At 31.9% G+C, this 25471-nt stretch overlaps 1 protein-coding gene across 1 annotated transcript in view; it reads right to left on the bottom strand.

Moving 5' to 3' along the window:
• PCDH15 (protocadherin related 15) overlaps positions 1-25471 on the bottom strand; it is a 1828063-nt gene that overhangs the window by 1728711 nt on the left and 73881 nt on the right. The gene's annotated exons all lie outside the window — the stretch shown is intronic.

Genomic DNA, 25471 nt, shown 5'->3' with positions numbered 1-25471 from the left:
GCTTAAAAAGGGACTAATACAATTCTTTAACTACTCATCAATCAAAAACTAAAGAAAATAATTTCAGGTGAAAACAAGGAGGAACACAACTCAGACTGTGTCTTTCTGAATAACAATGTCTGCCTGATTCTCCCTTGGAGATGGCAGAAGACACTTAAAAGCAATTTTATTTTATTTTTTTTTTCTGCTAGCTTCACAGCATCTGCAAATCACACAGTTGTTACTTTTTACTACTCAAGTCTTCTCCATAAATTTTAGAATCAATTGGTGAGAAAAAGGATGGTAGGTAATAAGTTCTTTTATAGGAATACTTGACCAGATACCTTGGGATTCATAATATTTGATATTTAGTGCTTTGTGACTGCAAGTTAAGCCAAAATTTAATACAATCAGATAGATCATTCCATCTAGGCAATAAATATTTCAGATTTTTTTGTGAATTTGATCACATGGTCTGTGTATTTCAATAACTGCTCCTCTGTAATTTTATATCAGCTAATGGAGACTTTATATAAACTGCTACCAACTATAAAGGCTCAAATTTAAAATGACACTAAAAAGTTAATGATTTTCTCCAAAATGAGTACAGAAGAACAAATCCTGTGAAGAGAAATGATACTTATAAAGAAATATAGGAATAAAGCTGAATTAACTGATTAAAGAACTACTAAGGGTATTTGAAAAAGATAAATATATAAATAAAGAGGTTGAGGAAAATTAATTTAACATGATTTTAGAGGTAAGAGAGGTTACAAAAGAACTGGTAAGTCAAATTTAATAGTAAAATGTTAGTAAGTCCTTCAAGTAACACTTTACTTGTGAATTGGTTAATACTGATGTTTGTTGTTTGCTTCTTTTACTTCCAGAAAAAAACAGGATATAAATTAACAAATATTAAATATTTAGAGCACTGAAGTCCTATTAGTTTTCAGTATTTTAGGATCGAAAAGCACTTCTACTATATTTAGCTTGGAAACTCTACAGTTATCTTTTAATAGCTGAGAAAATTGTGACCCATGAGCTCCAAAGTCAAAATATGGATGCTTGATTTTTACTCTTACTCATCGTTCATTGTTTTACATTTTACTAAAATTATACATTTGCATAAAATTTTAGTAAATAAAAAATAACCTGGTAGAGGAAATAAATGGACCAAAAATGGCCAAATAAAGATAATAGTTTGGTTTTTTTGTTGTTGTTTTTACAAAACTAAACATGCAACTACCATGTGTTGCAGTAATTGCACTTTTGAGAATTTACCTCATAGAATAATAAAACTTAAGTTCATGCAAAAACCTGTATATAGATGCTTATCACACCTTATTTTTGTAGCCCAAATTGGTAACAATCCATACAAGTTAATGGTTACACAAGCTGTGCCACATCCCTACCATGGAGTGCTATTCAACAATACAAAGGAATATACTATTAATACTGACAAACATTATCTTTTTGACCAACTTTAGCCAGGCTTCTCTGAGCTCTCTTTTGACTAGAACTAAACCTTGGCCTATGAAGATTTGAACAAAACAGTAACATAGTTTAGTTTCTAACAGCTAAAGCTACATCCCTAAAATGACCCTAACTCTCCTTAAATATCACCTGAGAAAACTGAAGGCTGAGAGACAGGGGCTAATATTAAAGACAAGTTCCCTGTCTCCCAGTCTCTGTTGGAGGACAGGAACATAACTCCGATTAGCAGCAGTTAACAAACGAAGATGGGTTTCACATACAACAACTCCCTTCTCCCACGTTTGTAATGTTTCACTTCCCTAACCCTACTGAGTCCCTCTTCCTTATTCTGTCATTCCCTCCTTAAATTCCCAATCACCTGTCTATGCAAATTACGTTTCAGCTCATGCAGCTCTTTTTCCTAGTGTAATAATAGCTTGCTGATTAAAATCTATCCTTACTACTCTAACTCATGTCAGGCTTTGTTTATCTTTGACAATATATGTAACAGTTCGGATTATGAACAGAGCAGGAGCACCGTCATCTCAGACAACCACTGCCACTTTTAAGTTCCAGCTCCCTTTCTAGCCTCATGCATTTCAAGGAAATCACTTCTCTTCTGACTACAAGCAGACAGAAAGAGCAGACAATAAAACACAGATAAGACAGCTGGGGCACAGAGGGAGGTTGGGGGAAAGTCTCTTGGGTAACTGCCAAACTTCACCCTCACACAACAGGCCCCAGTAAAATAGTGGGCCTTAATAAACGCATTCCTTTCCCTTCAGGTGCAGTAAGCAGACTCGGGATATGCCTGCAGCTGCAGGAAGATGTATGGGAACAGACACATAACTCTCCCTCCCAGATAAGCACAACAAAGAGACACAGAAGTAGTCCAAGCCTCTGATAAACTCTCCCACCTGAATCTTTAAAACCTCTTAGTCTGGGCTGGGCGTGGTGGCTCACGCCTGTAATTCTAGCACTTTGGGTGGCCAAGGCGCACGGAATACGAGGTCAGGAGTTTGAGGCCAGCCTGGTCAATATGGTGAAACCCCGTCTCTACTAAAAATACAAAAAATTAGCTGGGCAAGGTGGCGCATGCCTGTAGTCCCAGTTACTTGGGAGGCTGAGGCAGAAGAATTGCTTGAACCCTGGAAGCTGAGGTTGCAGTTAACGGAGATTGCTCTACTGCATTCCAGCCTGGTCAACAGAGTGAGATTCCATCTCAAAAAAAAAAAAAAAAAAAAACAAAAACAAAAAACCTCTTAGTTAGTCTGTAAGAGAGTGTGGCTCTGACCTCACTCGTCCAGACACCCCCTCAGGTTTATTTAAAATAAGCTTATTCCTGTTGACTGAAAACCCACTCTTCATGTTTCACTCCTCTTTCTTTAATTCTTTCAGATCACCCTCCAGCGAATTATGTTGAGTGTAAAAAAAAAATCCCAAAAGATTATATACTGTAAAATTATATTTGTGTAACATTCTTGGAAAGACAAGATTATAGAAATGGAGAACAGATTCAAGGTTTCTGGGGGTTAAAGTCAAGGTGTGTGGGGATGGGTGGAAGGGAAGTGAGTGTGGTTATAAAAAGGCAAGATACAGGGCCCCTGTGGCAATGGAATTGTCATGCATCTTGACTGTATCAAAGTCAAAGCCCTAGCTTTGATATTCTATTACAGTTCTGTAAGATGTTACTATGGGGAAAACTGAGTAAAGCGTATACTATATTTTTCTGTATAATTTCTATAACTTTTTACAAACATATAATTTACTCAAAGAAAAAATAAAAGTGCATTTATGATCATTAGAAAATTTATAGAGCTATATATTTAAAATGTATGATAGATCTTCTCCATAATTTATGATTCCATTATGTGTATCTTTTTTTTTTACAATTTCTCAGTTGTGAAATTATATTAAAAGCATTGTTTCTCTCAAAAGCTTTTACTATAAATGTCAAGCAATTTCTTTGTTGTTACTTAAGACCTAAGAATATGATGTATATTACACATCATAAACATATGATGTATATTACCTCTTGAAGAGGTAATGCAACATGAAAATGTTTAATAGATATGTGATATTGAATGTTATTTAACTTCTCTAAACCTCTTTAATCAAGTCAGTAATGTGTGATAAATGTACCTAATACCATAACGTACATCTTTGAGGAAAGAATGACATGTTTATAAGGTATATATAGAGATACATTGCCACATGGCAAAACTCAAAACTCAGTAGTTACAAGTACTATAAGTACTATTTATAAATGAGTTTCATTTATTTGAAAGAGAAAATCAGATTAGGAAGCAATTAATTTACGGAATTATTTCAAAACATCATTAGCTGTGTGTGTGTGTATGTGTGTGTGTGTATATATATGTATGTATATATATTTATTTATATGTTTTTTATTCTAGGAAGAACATAAATCATTCTTATTCTAGGAACAGAACATAATATTTCCAATCCACTGTAACAATTCTCTATAGTATAATGTTAACTTGTCTACCAGTGAGCATTCAAAATGATTGAGAATGATACTTCAAAATCTACTAACAATCTACTGCAAATAGAGTATTCTGTTGTGAAAGTATTCTATAAATGAATAAGAGATATATCTATCTGACTTCTCTTCTGTATTCTTTTAAATAAAATTCCAGTTTGATTGAGATATAATTAACAAAATGTGTATATATTTAATGTGTACAATGTGATGATTATATATATACACACACACACACCCCAAGCTAATTAACATATTACCACCTTACATAGTTATTATTGTGTGTGTTTCTTTGTGTGTGTGTTTGTGGTAAGAATGCTTAAGATCTACTCTCTTAGCAAATTTCAAGTATGCAATACAGTATTACTAGCTATAGTCACCATGCTGTATATTAGACTCCCCAGAATTTATTTGATTACGACTGAAAGTTTGGAATCTCTGACTAACTCCCAGCCCTTGGCAACAACCATTCTACTCTCTGCTTATGTGATGTTGTTTTTAGATTTCACATAGAAGTGAGATCATATGGTATTTGTCTTTCTTTACCTGGCTTAGTTCACTTAGCACAATGCCTTTTAGATTTATCCATGCTGGTACAAATGGCAAGATTTTCTTCTGTTTTTGACTAAATAATATGCATTGAATATACAGATCCTCCTCAATTTATGATAGGGTTGTGACCCATTAAACTCATCATAAATCGAAAGTATTTTAAAGTAAGAAATGCATTTAATACTGGCAGCACAGCAAACGGTCTTCAACTTAGAATAGTTCACATTATGAATTTTTTTTTTTTTTTTACGATGGTGCAAAAGCAATATTCAGTAGAAACTATCAATTCATTGTAAGTTGTAGGAGGCCTGGAACTTATAATGGGTCATATCCAGATAAACTCATCCTAAAGTCAAAAAATCGTAAGTCAAACCATTGTATCTACCAAATATTCTCTATTTATCTGTCCACAGATACTTTGATTGTTTTCATATCTTGGCTACAGTGAATAACGCTGCAATGAACATGGGAGTGAAGATATCTTGTAGAGATGCAGATTTTATTTACATTGGATATGGAGATGCTCCTCAATCTACAATGGTGATACATCACAATAAACCTATGGTAAGCTGAAAATATTGTAAGTCAAAACTGCACTTAATATACCTATCCTACTGAACATCATAATGTAGAATAGCCTACCTTAAATGCACTTAGAACATTTACATTAGCATGGATGGCTGGGAGCCGGAGTTCATTGCTACTACCCAGCATCATGAGAGAGTATCGTGTGGCATGTTGCTAGCTGGGAAAATGTCAAAATTCAAAATTCGAACTATAGTCTCTACTGAATGCATATTGAATTCACATCATTGTAAAGTTACAAAATCATAAGTTGAACCATCATAAGTCTGACCAATTTGTATATCTAGAAATAGAATTCCTGGATCATGTGGTACTTCTATTTTTAATTTTTTTAGGAACTTCCATACTGTTTTCCACAGCAGCTATGCCAATTTACATTTTATCCAATAATGCTTAAGAATTCTCTTCTCTGCAAACCCCTGCAAACATTTGTTATATATTGTCTTTTTGATAATAGTCATTCTGACAGATGTGATATCTCACTGTGGTTTTAATTTGCATTTCCTTGATGAATAGAGATGGTGAACACATTTTTATTTGTTCTATAGGTCCATTTTTTCTATAGTGTTATTCCAATCTGCTATTTCCTTATTGATTTTCTGTCTGGATGATCTATCCATTGATGAAAGTGGGGCACTGAAATTCCATACTGTTACTGTATTGCTGTCTATTTCTCCTTTCAGTTATGTTAATATTTGCTTTATATATTTTATTGCTCCAATGTTGAGTGTATATATACCTAAAATTATTATATTCTCTTGATGATTGGCCTCTTTATCATTATGTAATAATCTCTTTTGTCTCTTGTGACAGATTCAACTAAAAATCTCTTTAGTCTTATATAAGTATAGCCATGACTGCTCTATTTAGTTTACCATTTCCATAAAATAACATTGTTAATCCCTTCACTTTCAACCTATGTGTGTCCTCAAACCAAAGTGAGTCTTCCATAGGCAGAATACTATTGGATGTTTTCAAATTAACTTATCCACTATTTCTTTTGATTGGAAAATTTAATTCTTTTTTGCTGAATTACTGTTAGGTAAAGATTTATGATCACCATTTTGCTAATTGTTTTTTGACTGATTTGTAGTTTATTTGTTCTTTTCTTTCTCCTCTGTTGTCTTAATTGTGATTTGTTAATTTTTTTTGTAGTGGTATATTTTGATTGCATTCTAATTAACTTTTGTGTGTCTACTTGAGAATTTTTATTTGTGATTACCATGAGATTTACATAAAACATAGTTATTACAGTCTATTTTAAACTGATAACAACTTCAACCTTGTCTTTGACAGTTTTAATGTGTTATGCCTCAGAGTAATCTTTTTTGGGTTGATCCTTTTATGGGATCCATTAGCTTCATGGATCTGAACATTCATATTCTTCCTAAGATTAGGAAATTTTGCAGCAATTATTTTTGAAATAAACTTTCTGCCACTTTCTCTCCCTCTCCTCCATCTAGAACTTCCACAAGGAGTTTATTCACTAGCTTGTTGGTGTTTCATAGGTGCCATATATTTTCTTCATATGTCTCTTTCATTTTTCTATTTGTTCATCTAAGTAGTAAATTTCTTTTTTAAAGTTTTTAAATTTAAAAAGCTGTTAATATATTTATGTATAAACCATAATTATAGAAGTTCTGGAATACAATGTGATGTTTTGATAAGTGTATATAATATTGCATTCTTAAATCAAGTTAATTAACACATCCCTCACCTTGCTTACCTATCATTTTTTATGAAAATACATCTGAAATTTACTATCTTTGTTATTTTAGAATATATAATGCATTACAGATATTTAACGGGGCAATAGATATCAACACCAATTCTTTCAGTCTATCTGAAACTTTGTACTCTTTGATTAACAACTTGTTTCCTTTTTTTTGCAACCCCCTACCCCCAGCTTCTGGTAACCATGATTTAATCTCTATTTCCATGAGTTCAATCTTACTAAATTCCATATAGAAGGCAAATCATAACAATGCTAATCAAGGTAGAAAAGTTGATTAACATTGCTTAAGGCCAACATCTATATACTAGTCTCTATTGTAGTAACACATTATCAATTGCATTTTTTCCCTACAATAATGTTTCGAGGACAGTAATGTCATCTCTTATCATAAACAAATAAAATTTAAACCTGGATGTAGAATCAAAACCCACACTCTCATCACTATACCCTGAACCTATTAAACTGTCCCAGTTCTACAGTCTCAGGCCAACGTACTCTTAATTATTCTTCTATGCTGCCACTTACCCCAAAACACTGCTGAAAACTGGCATACATATAAAAACGTTTTTTCTTTTAGTAGCATTTCTAAAAATAACTACCTTGTAATTCAAGGTTACTTTCTTATTCTTTATTACCGTGAAATTGAAATTGGTTAAAGAACCTCCTGACTAAATATTTAGTACTGAAGAAAAAGTATATGGAGTAAGTAATTCAGAAATACCGGTTTACTTTGTGGGCACTATTCTTCTGGCCAAAGGTTTTTGAGATCAGAAGAGATTTGGTACAAAATGAAAGGAGAGACAAGGGATGGTTATATTTAAGTAAATAGCTCCTTCTTCTGTAATTCCATAGTGCCACACTTCCAATGCAGTGGCCATCAGTTTCATGTAGCTAATAAACCCTTGAAATGTGGGTATAAGAATTGGAAAGTCTTAGTATGTAAAAGAATGTAAAATATCTCATTAATGGTGTTAATTACAATTTTACACTGAAATGATATTTTGGATATTTGACTTATGTTCTTAAATGTATTTCACCTATTTAATTTTACCTTTAAGAAACCACTAACAATTTTAAAATTGCATACGTATCTTGCAATAGATTTCTCTTGGTCGGTAATTTCATACCACTTTACCCATATCACTTGTAAATATCCATCTTATTGTAGGATGAAATATTGCTTGCATTTGTTTCTGATACCTCAGAAAGCAGTGAGGTATTGGAGTCATTGTCCATAGCTTATTTATTATTCCCAAAGCACAGCTGTATGACTGGCACACAGTGGACATTCAATAAATGCTCTTGATGTGGTTTTTGATTAGCTTCACTTTTAAAATAACAAAATAAATATAAACATCCATTAAGGCAATTAGTTAACTTGCATGAAAACATTTTCTAATACAGCTTTAAATTGTTATTTTTAAACAAATGAAACTGATATTTTAAATGTAATTACTGACTTCCATTAAGTAGTAATTTTATGTCAAATGTCTCCACCTTTGCTGGACTATGTATATGTCCTCCCGTTGCCACTCTACTACAACACATTGCTTTAAAATTATATTTATAAAATGACCGAGATTTAGAGAAATCATTCACCCAGGGAATAATGCATCACAGAACTCTGAAATGTAGAGTAGGTTGATCTTAGCGCACTGTTTAGAATAAAACAGAAAGGTATAGACAAGAGTAACAGATTTGGATTTTGGTATTGTGAATTTTTGTTACAAAAAAATTACAATTCATATTGAAAATTATAAATATCTCAGAATTTAGAAAGACAAATGGCTTTTATAGTACTTTTTTTAAATTAAAAACCCTGCTACAACCATTCGAACTATAAACAATATGTAAAGACACATTTCGTTCCCTAGGTAAGATATTCTCATCATAACTTTTATAATAGGGAAAGTCACTAGATATATAAATAATCTGAGAATGAGTATTTATTCAAGGTTGAGGCTTGTATATATTAAACACTTAAATTGTTCACTTCTCATAGAAATCATGTTATCAAAATATTCATTGCAATATTTTTCAATTTTTTAAGTATTTTGGCTTATAAGGAAGTCTACTTTTGGCTTACATGTATTTTTTGTTGTAAGTTGAAAGACTTTTTTATTTATGACATATTAAACAATTTCAAACCCTATCTAAACTTTCAAAACCCAAAGATATATTATCTTTGCAATTTGGCAGACAATATAATTTTTCCTGAACTGAAATACATTTAGGAATATAGCATGTTCTTTTAAAGTATTTTCATGTTATGGAATCAAAGTAACTCCTGAATCTGTCTTCATAATTTTACTATTCATCACAGCAGAATTAAGGTGAAATCAATAATGTGGTGGCAGCAAGTAGCACAGAAGATCAGAGAGAAGCAAACTGAAACTGACACCTTCAGCATTTGTGTGATTGACAGCATTCTGCAAAATAGCTAATCATCCTGACAAGACTCTATTTCATGAAAATGAGTCATTAGATTGAGAGCTGTCAGGATCAATAAATGTGCATTTTAAATTTATAGTTAACCTAATTTCATATGCAATTTGTTTAAAATTATTTCCTTCTCAGATATTCAGTATCCCTCACTTAATGGTGTTACTAAGTTATAATGAATGACTATGGACTGGAATAGGTTTTTTGCTACTAATAGACAAGACGGTGGTTGTATCTGACTAATAAATTACCTATTAAACTTTCTAAGCATTGACTTATAATAGATAGTCAACATAACTCTATTTTTTCACTTAATATAGTAAAAATTATCATTATTCTGAAGTTTAAGACACATTCATCTGTGTATGTCCAATACCTAGAAAACAGGATATACTTGATAAATCTTGTGGATTTAGTGGATGGCAAAATTCACAATATTCTTAACATTTTTAGCCAAATACTTGTACAATAATTTATTTTTTATTTGTTATTTAAGGTTCAACTAGCCCCAGAATGTAATTAATATTTCCCTCTGCTTCCTTAATATCTGGCAAGGCTTCCTTTTAATATTTTTTTCTTTAGCACAGCACCTTATTGTGAGACTCTTTCTACCATACAAAATCACTGTTATACATGAGTGCTTTCCATCAAGCGGTGTTTTCTCATTCTCTACTCAAATGCATCTTTGCACCACTCTGCTATTGATTTGGGGTCTTTGACAGACTATCACACTCAAACAACACAATCAGGTTTATAATTTAAACTTGTGACTGTATCGTTAAAACTTGTCAGTAAATATTTTCAAACTTGCCATTTCCTAATTAAAGATTCATAGGGGAACACTTGTGGAATTCAAAGGAATGGACTTTCAACTTCTCAAATTAGGTATTAGGTCACAAAAGCCATATCATTCATATGAATTAGACATTGCTAAAATTCTTCTATTGTTACTGCTAGGTTATATTTATAGGCAACGTCATGAAGTGGAAGTCCAAATCTGTATCAGTTATCTATACCTGCCTAATTGTTTTTATTATGTATAAAGAAGAGCTACTGCCCCTAGCAAGTATTGGTTAAATTAGTATAAATGTGATCAGTCTATTTGCACTTCAGTTGAATTAAAGGGGCTAGATGGGAATTTTTTCCTACCTAGTTAAAATTTGCAGCAGCAAGCAAATAAAGAGAGAATGGGTTAATTTTATAGGTGACACTGCCTCTGGTGCATGTGTATACTAGTTTCCTATAACTGCCATAAACAAGTACAACAGATTAAGTAGCTTACAAAAAGAGAAATATATTGTCTCACAGTTCTGGTGGCTAGAAATCCAAGATCAAGATGTCAGCCAGAATGGTTCCTTCTGAAGGCTACAAGGAAGAATTTGCTCATGCCTCTTGCCTACCTCCTGGTGGGTCACTGGTGATCTTGTAGATCGAGCTTCATCTTCATATAGCATTCTTCCTGTGGAGTGTCTATGTCCAAAGTACTCCTTTTTAAAAAAATAAAAACTCCATTTATGTAGGTTAGGGTGGATTTACTACAGGATGACTTCATCTTAAGGAATTACATCAGTAAGTATTTCCAAATAAGGTTATATTCTGAGGCTCTAGGTGTAAGAACTTCAATATATAATATTATAAGGGACACAGTTTAACCAATAATAATATGAAAGTATGAACATATCTCAATTTTATTTTCTTTCTCATTATGTCAAACTTAATATCAAATTTAATATTAAATCAAAAAAGAGAAAGAGAATAAAAACAAAACAAAAATTTGACTTTCATGTATGACTTAAATTTAATGGTTTGGCACCCTAAAATTCCTGTCTTCAGCTGTTGTGAATGTATTTGTTCATTCAATATTAAAAAATAAATAAAATATTTGATATTTCAAAAACAGATATTGTTTTTCTCTTTTGACAACAATGAGGTAGCTAATATGCTTCTTTATAAAACCAAGATACACTTCTGAGTGCTTAACAAGTGCCAAGAAAAGTTAATAGCAGTTTTTGTGGACAGAAGAGAAAGCAAACTACGCTGATATTGGTCTCAACTAGCTGCTACCTGAGTGCTTTAGATTTTTAATTTTATTTTTAAATTTTCTCAGACAAGGTCTCACTCTGTTGCCCAAGCAGCAGGGCAGTGACACAAGTGTGGCTCACTGTAGACTCAAGCTCCTGGGCTCAAGTGATCCTCCCATCTTAGCCTCTGGAGTGGCTGGGACTACAGGCATGTGCCATCACATTCAGCTAATTTTTTATCTTATTTTTTTGTAGAGATGAAGTCCTGCTATGTTGCTCAGGCTGGACTTGAATTCCAGTCCTCAATAAATCCTCCTGCCTTAACCTCCCAAAGTGCTGGGATTATAGGCATGAGCCACTGCTCCTGGGCAGCAATTTTAAAAATATGTTAAATTACAGTTTATTTACAAATCCATGTGAGGGCTACAAGATGCATTTTCTTTTTTATCACTTTTCTTTTAGGATCATATATATAGGTATTAGGGTTGATCTTACAACTTCTCCTGTTCTTTACTAATATTGACATAAATTCTGCCTTTAGTGATTATAAATATATATATGTGTATACATACATGTGCGTGTGTATATATATATATTTGATTACCACAAATATATATATGTTTTTCACAGTCCCTAAAAGTATGCCAGAATTATAGTTTCATGCATAAAAATAAAGAGATTTGAGCTTTCAATCATGGATGTGCTACGTGAATGCTCCTCAAAGTATTTACTTACAAGATTAGTAAGAATGAGTGAATCAACTCTGAAACTGACAATGAAATGTTATCCAGAGTATTGCAAAGCATTAAAAAAATCAATTATCTGAGTGCAATAGGAGTATAACAAGTGAAGTCACCTTTATTAAAATGAGCATTGTCTCATTACTTTTCATCTCTTTCAATCTAATGTGCCTTAACTATTTGTATGTAATAATGACATACTTTTAAGTTCATTCTTTCTTATAATAAGGAGTCTAATTCAATTTTTTAAATGTTTAACTGTTGTCGGCTTTCGAGCAGAACCCCTGTATGTGCTGGGAATTCAGAGTATGTGCAAGAACCCTCATCCCTATACAATCCCCTAACCATCATTTTTATTAAGCCAATCTTCTTTCTCATCCATCTCAAGTTAATTTTGAGCTTAATTGCAAGTCCTCTCCCCAAAAAGCTTCACATATGAATTAAAAAAAATTCATATCCTCTTGAATATGTGAATGTGGCACCATTACTCTGACATCTAAACCAAATCTTTTCCCTCTTGTGTACATGACCTGAGCCAAATCTTGAGTGAGGATCTATTCTGATTCTGTAGAATGACTACAATTTTGCTTTTCACAGCTATGTTCTTTAAATTATTAAGCATCTTTGGGTGAATACCTATTCTTTTTTACACTATTATAAATCAGGATGTTTAACCAATAAAAATTAACAACCTAAGTCCCTGAATTAATAGAATAAAGTTTAGAGAAGTGGGAAAATGTTCCCCATGATAAATATAAACATAATTTATTTTCTTTGGTTTATTTTTGTCTTTGGGGGGCCTGACCATCACATAAATTTCTTTGTGGCCTATCTCTGGAAAATTAATTATTTTAAACTATCCAAATATATTTAATTAAATTCTATGCATAGTAGAAGAAACAAGATTCTTTTAAAACTAATTATACATAAAATTATTGTAGGTCTGGCAGTGGAGCTGATGGCTCTTATAGCTTTCAATGGTTTATGTACAGTTATTTTCAACTATACATTCAGTGATGCCATGCTGGTAACTTGTTATCAGCTGAAGTGGAAGTATTTGTACCATCACAATTGTCAAAGTCTACAAATTAGGGTTGCTTTTGTTTGTTTGTTTGTTTTAGCACAGTTGTATTTTACAAATAGCAATACAGGTGAATGATTTTATTTTGGCTTCAACAGTAATGTCTGTCTACTAGTTACTAACTGGAGTGTTTTAGCTATTTTTAAATTTATTGAATTACAATTTGCTCACAAATCTGCATAAAAAATGTAGTGACAAATTTTCTTTCAGTAGATTAATTTGATTAATTCAGTAGATTATCTTCCTCATTGCTACCTTTAAAACCTACTGGTACAAAAGCAGGAAAAAAGTAGACTGAGGACACATTATGATCAATTGTTATCTATCTTATATCAAATCAGCTTGAATTCATTATCTAGGCAACAGTTTTCTTCAAACATGTTTTTCCTCATAAAAATAGGTAATCTTTTACATAAATGGCTCTTACTAATGGCTATTAAAATAGATTAAAGAGCTATTTACCAATGTGTGAATACCATCTTGAAAAATACACAAGAATCTGGAAGCAGAACCCCAAGATATTTTAATTAGAAACCAATTCTGAAAGCCACATATATTTTTTATGGGCAATATGAAAATATCCTTCATTTCTTACAACTCAAAGCTGACCTTCTGAATATCCCTCATTAAGAACATCTTTCCTTGATAAGAAAGGAGAGCCACAACTGTGGCAGTGACTAAAATTATTGAAATGTGCAGGAATCATTTCTGGCGAGTAATTGAATAACAGATGTTGTAGCCAAATTGCCAGATCATTCTCACATTCATGTAAATGAGACACTACTAAGCACAAAGAATTATTTTGCAACATATAACATCACTAGATTATAGAGACCTGTGTAAGAGATTCCTTAAAACAATTAGCATATTGAAAGAAAAATGCTTATATCGAGAAAGCAGAAGTAACAGAAAAATTCTTGGAGATTTCATTGAATATGAAGAAGTGAATAAATAGATTTTTTTAATCAAAGGTCTGCTCTTTGTAAGTAATTCTGTTTTGAAAACGTAATGAATAAAATATCTAAATTATGAATAACAGCTGTACATAGCTAATTATAATTTTCTAATATTTATTTATCATAAAGATATAAAAAGAGAATCAATAAAGCAAATACTACATGACTCAAGAACTACCTAATGCACAGGACACAGCTTAATGGTACACAATAATTTCTTAAATTTCTCATATTGGGAAACAGTCTCTTGAAGGATTAAGGCAGCTGCTCATATTGACTAAACTAGTAAGAGGCATAACCAGATTTAAACCTTTTTCCTCTAAACATCTTAGTACTTGGTGAAACTTGTTTCACAATCTTTTCTGCTTTATTTTCCATAATTAAGGGTAGCTATATTCAGTCGCTTAATTAATTCCAACCTCATGCAGTTTATTTATTTAACAAACATTTTCTGAGTGACTTCTATGTGCTGTGATAGGTGCAATGGATTCAAAAGTGAATAAAACAAAATAGTTTTGCTCAAGTCGAAGTTAGAAACTAGTAATTTAAAGAAGCTATTATTCTAGTATTTTAAGACTTCCTAAAATCAAACATAATTAAGAAAAAAGTATAAACCCAGATACATTGGATGAAGGAGCTTTGTGTTCGGCTGCCTCTGAAGCCAGTGGGCAGTTCTAGTAGTGTAGGAGGTGGCAGTTATATGCTATAGTTTTTGATAGGTTGGTGTGAAGGTGGGAACAGGTGTCTGGCTGGAGAATTCCTGCACATCAGGCTGTATACATTTCTGCCAGCAGGGTAAAATATCCTTAATAAACCTCCTTCACAGAATCCATGACAAAAATAGTATAAACTGGAATTCCCATGAAGGGAATTATGTCTAGTTTATAATCTTACTGTCATGATTCAACTCATGATTGATCATGAGGCTTCAGGAAGACAGAACTGACCACCGTTTTGTAACTCTGACATTTCTTTACAGTTTCTCAGGACATTAAGATGACCAATTCCTACACATCTCCTTCTTTGTCAGTCACTGACCAAATGAACTCCTGTCAAAGTAAATTTTCAGAAAGTAAAAACATCCCTCAAATTACTAATAGCCATTTATGACAGATGCACACCCAATATCATATTGAATGGGCAAAAGCTGAAAGCATTCCCCTTGAAAAAATAGCACAAGGTAAAGATGCCCTCTCTTACACTCCTATTTAGCATAGTATTGGAATTCCTGCCCAGGGCAATCAGACAAGTGAAAGAAATAAAAGGCATCCAAATAGGAAGTTCTCTTCTGAAGTCAAACTCTACCTTTACTGGTGATACTATTGTGTATCTAGAAAACTCTAAAGATTTCACCAAAATCTTACTAGAACTAATAAAAAATTTTAGTAAGGTTTCAGGATACAAATATAAGTAGAAAAATCAGTAACATTTCTATACACCAATAATGTCCAGGCTGAGTCAAATCAAGAACACAGTCTCATTTACAATAGTCGCAAATAAAATGAAATACTTAGGAATATACTAACTAAGAAGGTGAAAGATCTCTATAAGGAGAACTACAAAACACTGATGAAAGAAATCAAAGATGACACAAATGATTGGAAAAACATCCCATGCTCATTGAATAGAAAAATAAGTATCATTAAAATGATCACACTGTCCAAAGCAGTTTACAGACTCAACACTATTTCTATCAAATTACCAACTTAATTATTCACAGAATTAGAAAAAAATTATTCTAAGATCCATACTGAACCAAAAAAAGAGCATGAATAATCAAAGCAATTCTAAGCAAATAGAACAAAGCTGGAGGCACCACACTATCCAACTTCAAACTATACCATAAGGCTGTAGTAATCAAAAAAGCATAGTATTGCTACAAAAACAGACACATAGACCAGCGGAACCGAATAGAAAACTTAGAAATAAAGCCTCACAATTAAAACCACCTAATTTTTAGCAAGGTTGACCAAAGCAAGCAATGGGAAATGGACTCCCTATTCAATAATTGCTGCTGAGGTAACTGGCTAGCCATATATAGAAGAATAAAACTGAATCCTTACTTTTCTCCATATACAAAAATTAACTCAAGATGGATTAAAGATTTAAAGACATCGAATTATAAAAATCCTAGAAGCAAATCTAGGAAATATCCTTCTCAACATCAATTCTGGCAAATAATTTTTGGCTAAGTCTCTAAAAGCAATTGCAACAAAAATGAAAATTGATGAGTGGGACCTAATTAAACTGAAGAATTTCTTCAGAGCAAAGGAAACTATCATAGAGTAAACAGACAACCTGAAGAATGGGAGAAGATATTCACATGCTAGACACCTGACAAAGGCCTAATATCCAGAATGTATAGGGAGCCAAAACAAATCAAGAAGCAAAAACAAATAACACCATTAAAACATGGACAAAGTACATGAATAGACACTTCTCAAAAGAAAACATGCAGGTGACCATCAAACATGAAAAAATACCCATCATCACTAATCATCAGAGAAATGCAAATCAAAACCACAATGAGCTATCATGTCACACGAGTCAGAATAGCTACTATGAAAAAGTAAAGAAGCAACAGATCCTGGCAATGTTACAGAGAAAATGAAACATTTATACACTGTTGGTGAGAATGTAAATTAGTTCAGCCACTGTGGTAAGCAGGTATTTCTCAAAGAACTTAAAAACAGAGCTGCATTAGACCCATCAATCCCAATACTGAGTATATACTCAAAGGAAAATAAATCATTATACAAAAAAACACATGCACTTGTATATTCATCACTACGCTATTCACAATAACAAAACTATGAAATCAAGCTAGGTGTCCATCAACAATGGATTGGATAAAGAAAATGTGTTACATATACACCATGGAATACTACACAGCCATAAAAATGAATAAAATCATATCCTTCACAGCCACATGGATGGAGCTGGAGACCATAATCCTAAGCAAATTAACACAGAAACAGAAAATGCATATTCTCATTTATAAGTGGGAGCTAAATATTGAGCATGCATGGACATAAACATGGGAAAAACAGATGCTGCAGACTAGTAGATAGACGAGGGGGGAAAGCGTGGGTTGAAAAACTACCTATTGGGTACTCTGCTCACTACCTATATGTAATATACCCATGTAATAAATCTGTACGTTTATTTCCTGTATCTAAAATAGAAGTTTAATTTTGAAAAAAAGAAAAATCACTGTAATGCACACATAGAAATACATGTGTGAAATATTTATATGATCAATATTGATAGAATTGGTAAGGTCGTAAAGAAGATTCCAGGAACATTTAAGGAACTGTAAATTTATAGAATTAAAAAAAATGTGAGAATAAGATCACTAGATTAGAGAATAGAATAAGCCTGTACCAGGGCAACAAAATCATAATCTTTGGAGTCAACTTTTCTTTTTCATTTTATCAGTTTTATTATTTGTAAAGTCTACACTTGGTGCACCAAAGTGAAAAAAGACAACTCCAACGTACGAGACAATATGACACTATATTTACAGATGCTAAAGAAATTCAGAGAAAGGGAGAGATTTTATGGGTTAAAATGGAGTCAACATTTCTTCTGGAAAGAAATATGCAAGTTAACATTTAACTTTGCACCTTCTAGGAAATAATCAATTAGAAGAAGGCAAAGCAAAAGCAGATATATTGTCCTAGAGAATTAAATAATCCTTAGTAAGACTATTAAAATATGCCCAGATACACAACGAAAGAACATTTTATACTCTTTTTTGCCTTATTTTAAAAGCTTGGATAATCTTTCTTAACTCTTCATGCCAAATTAATATCTGTTTCCACTCTATTTAGAGATACACCTAAATGTTAACTGTCATCTTTGAAAAGAGATATTAAAATTAATCAGACCATACATTATATATCATTTACATCTTGCTTAAAATATTAAAAAGGAATGCAGTCAAATGTTGGAAATCCTAGCATTTAAAAAATGTATATTTTTAGTTATTCTTCTCTTCTGATGCAGTTAGATAAACTGAAAGTAACTATGAGTTCATCGACATGTTACACAGCATCTATACTAAAAAAAGCTGTATCACATTGCAATTGATTACTAGGTTTCACCAGTCTTTTCCAAGGTAATTTTAAGATGCCTAAGGACATACTTATTTCATATTCAAGAAATAAATTACAAAATTTAAAACATCAAGATATGAAACTGATGTGTGCCACTAATCCTCCAATTTTCTAACGCTGTTTATTCTTGTATCATATAAACATTTTGTGCGCTTTCTTTTATAATGCTTTTTGCTATATATTTGTTGAAGAGCACACATTATGCCCCAAAATTTGTCTGTTCTCAGATCCTATTGAACAGTTCTAATCTGCTTAATTTGCACTGCTGTACCTCAAAGAATTTTTTCAATATGTATTTGAAAGAGTTTCTATCTTTAAATGTGAAGGTTTTCAAATTTCCTCTACTGAAAAGTTGAATGTTAAAATATGAAAATATCAGTAGCATTTGTATATCTACTTTCCTTGGTATTTTTCTTAACCACTGAGGATCTTCTTGAGCTCACAAAAGACATAAGCATACAAGCATTTGGAAAAAAGCACTTTTCATTCACTTCCTTTCTCTCTCACCTAGGGAGAGAAAATGGTGAAGGATTCTAAAATTGGGAATACCAGATATTTGTTTTTACTGCTCTCTCTTATTTCATTTCCAGGCTTGAATGTCTAACTTTGTAGCAGAAATGTAAGAACTTTCTGACGAAATTCAAATTGCCCAACACAAAATTTATCATCTTCTCTCCATACTTTTTCATTACTGAAATAGCAGTTTATCTCAATATAGCTGCAACTTCTATCTATATTTATCTATTACAATTGAGTCTAAATTCTTGTTTTACAGACACGAGCCATTGTTGACATCATCCTCCCTCACTGTCATTAGGTGATGATGATCACACTAAAGTTATTTTTTTTTTATAAATTTAGATTTTTTTTTCTGTCCTATCCTTTCATATGAGCTTGTCATCTAGCCCCAAATTACCAGATGTTTTCTTTTTGATAGTACAGAATTTGCGCGATTGTTTAGATTAGATTGAAGGTCATTTCTGGAAAAAATATTATTAACAGAGACTACAATTTATTAATGCTGATACCAGTGCAACCATATTACAAGGTAAGACTAGAAAAGACAATAATAGCAATATATGCCANACAATGATAAAATCACACTTGAATGAACTATTAATACTTCAATTCTAAATTAGAGCACATTAGATAGAATGATGGCTTGAGAAATGATAGATATCCAGGATCAGATAATTTCCTCTAAAGAGCTGCACAGTTTAAGCCTTTTGATATCAGTCTGCAGGATCACAGATGACATTCTCCTTACCTTGTGTCCTAGGATTCAACTTCACAGTCAAAAGCCTCTAAGTTAAGTCACAATACATTTATCAGTTTTATTTGAATACTTAGTAATAGAACCATTGTCGTTATCAAATAAATTTTCACTATACATTTACAGATTTATTGGAATCACTCCTCCCCATCCAGATTAAATAAAGAGTTTTTCATAGATAAAAATGTTCATGTTATGAATAGGAAACTTTTTCCTTCCTTCCTTCCTTCCTTCCTTCCTTCCTTCCTTCCTTCCTTCCTTATTTCTTTCCTTCCTCCCTCCCCCGGTCCCTCCTCCCTCTCTTCCTGGCTTCCTTCCTCCCTTCCTTTCTTTCTTCCTTCTTCTAATGTGCATACTATTATCTCCCCTTATATTTATTTAGTATTTCTTTTCCCTCAAACACTAACTCATAATATATATTAACCGAGTGTTTTTGAAGTAATATACCATTTGTATTATTATTTCTACCACCCACAGTTACCCTAACTAGAAAGCTGAGCCACATCAGTTTATTCTTCATAATCAAAATGAAAATAATTATAGTATTTACATTAATATCATTTTACTATCATTATCATCATTATCATGATCATCATCCTTTCTCGGACATCTACCATGCAATTATCTTGTTTATTGTACTTCCTTCATATTTTAGTTCAAAATAAATTTTATATTGTTAAAATATTTTAAAACCTAACATAAACCATCTTTAGGCAGTACTTCAAAAGAAAGTTAAATGCTTTAATAGGATGTCTCCAAATAACTTGAAACTTCTTATTGTAATTCATAGAACTCCAAATACTATGCACAAATTAATATTCGATAACGTTTTTGGACAGTGGCCATTGAACAGAATTTTATTTTCAAAACTCATTTCCAATTCTCACTTTTCAGAATGAATTTGACATTTTAAAGTCTAAACTTAAGCTATTTAGAGTTTTCACACTATATATGTTGATTTTTTATTATTGTATTAAAAATGTATTTTAATATGCTTAATTTTTCAAATGATAACATCAATAACTTGGGATGCATTTTAATATGTTGCATAATAAGAGAACAAAAATTTAGTGTCAATTATGACCCAGGTACTCTTATATATACTTTACAGATATTAACTTAGTTAATCCTCACAATTCTTTTGAGTTAGTTACTGTCATTAGTCTCATTACTTAAAACAGGAGACAGAGGCAGGAAGTGGATACATAGCTTGCCAAAGATAGTATACGTATGTAATTGTGAGCAAGAATTCAAATCCAGACTGTCAAACAATAGCGTTTGTTTTTTTAACCAAACTGCTAAACATGTATAAATTACAGTAAAAAGTTATCACCAATTGATACAACTCAGATTGTGACTTCATCTATTTTTTCAAATGCACAGACCATTTGTGTGAGTAGAGTGCTTTCTGTGACATTCGCTTTTTAAAAATAAATGCATCTTCATTTTTAATTTCTAAGCTAAATTTTGATGACTCTAAAAATATAATACAATGAGTTCATCAAAAGATTTAAGAAGAATGCTGCAAAGTGAACAGATTGGATTTTCCATCCCATAGATACAATATCTCCATCTTGTCAAGTCATTTAAATAATATGGACATGAGGCATACTGAGAAATAGAATGAAGCAAGTGACAAGAGCAGAGATCCTAGGGTTGCATCAGCAATAAAGAATGGCAGAGAGAAGAAGTGTGTGTTTTCCTACTGCATAAAATCTCAATGATCAGACTTATGAAAAAACAAACCTTCACCAGACTGTAATTCCCTCAGGAGGCTGGGAATGGAAAGAGAATAAAGGGATCTTAAGAAGTAAATTCTAGGCTTATGCAAAAAATTAAAGATGTTACTGTAAAAGTTTCTAAGGAAACGTTATGTAATATCAATTAAAGGACAGGTTTTCCTCGAACAACTAAATTCACAATTTTATTTCATAGATCAAAATCTAATATGTTCTCCAATATTATTGAGAATGATGATATGTTATTTGAAGTGAATTGTTTGATTATTGCAACTCCCGAAGTGCAAATTCACGCTTAGTAAGTAATGGAGAAGTCAAAGAAGTAAGCTACAAATGTTCCCATCTTAGAATTTTGTCTTATATTTAAAATACTACATATAATGTCTGTAGAATTGCCACCAAATATAAAGCTTGCATTATCAAATTTGTCTTCTGACAACATATTGATGTCCAACTGCTGATATTAAACCAAAACCCATTAATAAAAGGGAATTTATCCTATTTTTTCATTTATTTGTATGTCTACCTAGGATTTGGCACAGGACCTTGCAGAGAATGGGTGCCTGATAAATGTTGCACAGTGTAAGGTTTAGAAGCAGGCAACTTTGCAAATAGAGGCTAAGAATACACATTCATTACTTTGTTTCTGAAAGTAATCTGCATGTGGAATATAATTTACACTAATAAACTTTGAATCATTCTTCATGGAAACCCCTACTGTTCTAATCAAGAAAGCCAGCATTATGAAAGAAAAAAAAAAAATCAAAGATCTAGGTATGTTGACTCTGGTGCCAACTATATCCCTAAGGATTTCTTCTGTCATTTAATCTAATTACACCCAGTAGTCTTACAATCATATTAACACCTTTCTTAATGAAGAAAGGAAAGTAATCTACATCTTCTTACTGTTTTTCCAAAATTGAGGACGAAAAATAGATTTAGGAATACTAAGCAATCACTAAGATATCTGAACAGGTGTTATGTTGTTTTACGTAACATCCCTCTGATCATTGCATACATTTTCTTTATTTACTGTGCTTTAGATGTTCATTTAATTTATATTATCTTTATAAGAAAATTATATTTGTCATACTAAGAAAATTACCCATCATAACTTTACTTTTAATCAATATTGTTTATATTTTCTGAAACAACTAAACTATCAACAGGTTTTTCAATAATGCAAGGCTGAAATCCAGTCCTCGAAAGCAGCAAATTGACAGTATTCATTTTTATTGTACATTCATTTATTCATTTAATTACATTTTTGTTTTTGTCTGAAGATGTTCGGAAATCATTTAAAGTAGTCAAAGTTAGTACCAGAATCTAGAATTATATTGTAGCCACCTCTCTCAGAAGGAGAGATTTGTGATTTGCCCAAACCATAAGGAAGAAAAAGTTTCTACTTTAGGATGCCAAATATCAAAAAATGAATAAATTTGTCTCAATTATGCTACAATAAATGAGTCAGAAGAATACGATATATAAACCTGAGAGGCGACAATGTAACAAAATTTGCAAGTGATCTCTAAAATTTCTTCCATGTCAATCTAACAGGATTGACATATCACTTCCTACCAAAACAGACAAATATGGAAGAACCTCTGGAACTTATAACCACAAAGAAAGCAGTATATATATATATATGTCTATATATGTACATATGTACAGCATATGTCTATATATGTGCATGTGTAGAGTATATGTCTATATATGTGCATATGTACAGTATGTCTATATATGTACACATATGGACATATGTAAAGCATGTCTATATACATACATATATACCCTATGATCCTTGAATATATGTTTGTGTGTATATATAAATATAAATGTGTGTCTATATATAGTGTGTGTATATGTATACATATAGATGTACATATGTACAGTTTGTCTACAGTATATGTAATATATATGTATTTTAACATGCTTAATTTTTGTGGATCCAAAATTTCATATATACAGTATGTCTATATATGTATACACATGTACATGTGTACAGTATATCAGTATACATGTCTATATATACGTATATGTACATATGCGCAATATATGCCTATATATGTACATATATACACTATCCTCAACTATATATGTGTGTGTATACATATAATTATAACTATAAATGTGTGTATATATATATATAGTGTGTATATATATGTGCAAATTCATGCTTAGTAAATGATAGAGAAGACAAAGAAGCTACAAACATTCCCACTTTTTCTACCTTAGAATTTTGTCTCATATTTAAATACTTCATATAATGCCTGGGTGTATATATATATGTATATATAAATACTGTACCCCTCAACCATTATATATATAATAGTGGTTCATAGAAATGGTGATTAGAATTAACATTTAATGAGGTAATCTACTTAATATGTCAGAAATTCTATCAGTACTTGATTGCTAACACTAGTCAGAAAAAATTACCAAGGATATTTTACAGATAACAAAAGTGGCATTTAGAGAGATCAAGTCACATACCTTATAATGAGAAGAGGTAGAATCTAAATCCACGTATATTTGCCTTTTTTTTTTTCTTTAAGCCATTGGGAACCAGGATGTTGACATTTTACAGACCAGAAAAATCTGATTCCATGTACTTCTCCCAAACTACAACGAGTAACATAAGATTGTGATCTTCTTATTTTAAAAAAGGAATTATTAATGATAAATGTATGAGCTACCATCATATATCACTGTATTTTCTCAAAGTCTTATATTTACTTTCTCTTAATCTTGATGAAAATGTCTGTGTGTTCCTTCCTTCCTTTTTTTCTTCAAAAATTTCCTAAATACGAACTGTTTGCATGTAAAGATTAGTAAATTTCTCCCTTAAAATATTCATTTGTTTGAGAATTTAGATAAAAAGAAAATTGACACATTACTTACTGGTATAAGTCATTGAGTCACTGTAGTTGACGTAAACAACTTCTCATTAAGCACCATTTATTCACAGAACCAGGTAAGATGCAGATCAACTGAGTTTAAATATTTTTCTCTAGTTTTCCTCAAGTTTTATACATGTATATATGTTATACTGGCAGTATACATATATGCATATATGTAGCTAGTTACACTTATACATGTATATAAAGATAGAAATTATGAAATTATGGCTTTTAGTTAGTGGACTGGCCACACATGGAAATCTACTACATTTAGTTTTCCTCAGGTAATTTTGACTTTTCTGAGACACAACTGTTAAGGCTTTTAACACTGAATGAGTACTGGATTTCTTCAGAAATTGAATTAATGTTAAACGTCCAAGAGTGAAAAGGCACACGTTAAGATATCTGAACTATTTATATTTTTCAAATGTCTGTTCTCCAAAATCTTCTCTAATATAAAACCAAAATAAGGGCATAAAGATTATTACTTGTTTTGTCTTCCAGGCATAACAAGTATTAAAATCCCTGTTTATTTTTTCCTTACTGTTAGGGAGAAGATTTTCTTATTTTGTGTAGGATGGTGTCAAGTATGAATTTTATTCTTCCGTTTATAACAACTTCACACTGGACACCATCATGCATAATAAGGGGGAAAATCTGCACAAGCCCAGTTGAAAGAGTATCAACTCTTTCAACAAAGATGTTGAAGTTTTAATTTGGTGTATTGTTTGTCATCAATACACAGGCATATGTGTGCACATATGCAGACACACACAGAAACCTATACACACACATACACAAGATTACCTAGAACAGACAGGGAAAAGAAAACCTTACATGTAAATCAGAGGAGGTCACTTTTATGCAAGGAATGAGCAAAGCTCTAACACCATAAGAAGCATAAAGCAGATCTCACAGCACATGCATCAACAAACCTTGGAACCAGAAAACTTAAAGGAAAAAATTAAAAACTCCTCAAGAAACACTTTATAGGTAGTATAATTTTTTAAAGTGTATCTTCAAAGAAATGCCATTTAGCGTTCCCTAAATATGCCCTAGCCGGACTTGCTTACAACCACAAGAGGCAAAAGAGGTCCAAGGAATCAAATGAATGATTAAAGAAGACTACCATGCTGTAAGTAGCATAGAACCAAAATATTTAGTCTGTCAAAATCTGTGTCACTCCAAGTCACTACAATTGGCTCAAAGATAAAAATTTCAACTAATGTGGAAAAATAATGAAGATGCTCAGTTCTTTTTTTGTTTGTTTGCTTTTATTGTATTTATTTATTTATTTATTTTAGATGATTTTAGATGGAGTCTCACTCTGTCACTCTGTTTCTGAGGCTGGAATACAGTGGTGCAAGCTTGGCT

Source organism: Theropithecus gelada, chromosome 9 (genome assembly GCF_003255815.1).
Source record: "Theropithecus gelada isolate Dixy chromosome 9, Tgel_1.0, whole genome shotgun sequence".
In the NCBI taxonomy this organism is placed as follows: Eukaryota; Metazoa; Chordata; class Mammalia; order Primates; family Cercopithecidae; genus Theropithecus; species Theropithecus gelada.
Note: the sequence above shows the minus strand (reverse complement) of the source record. Positions and strands in the feature narration are given on the sequence as shown.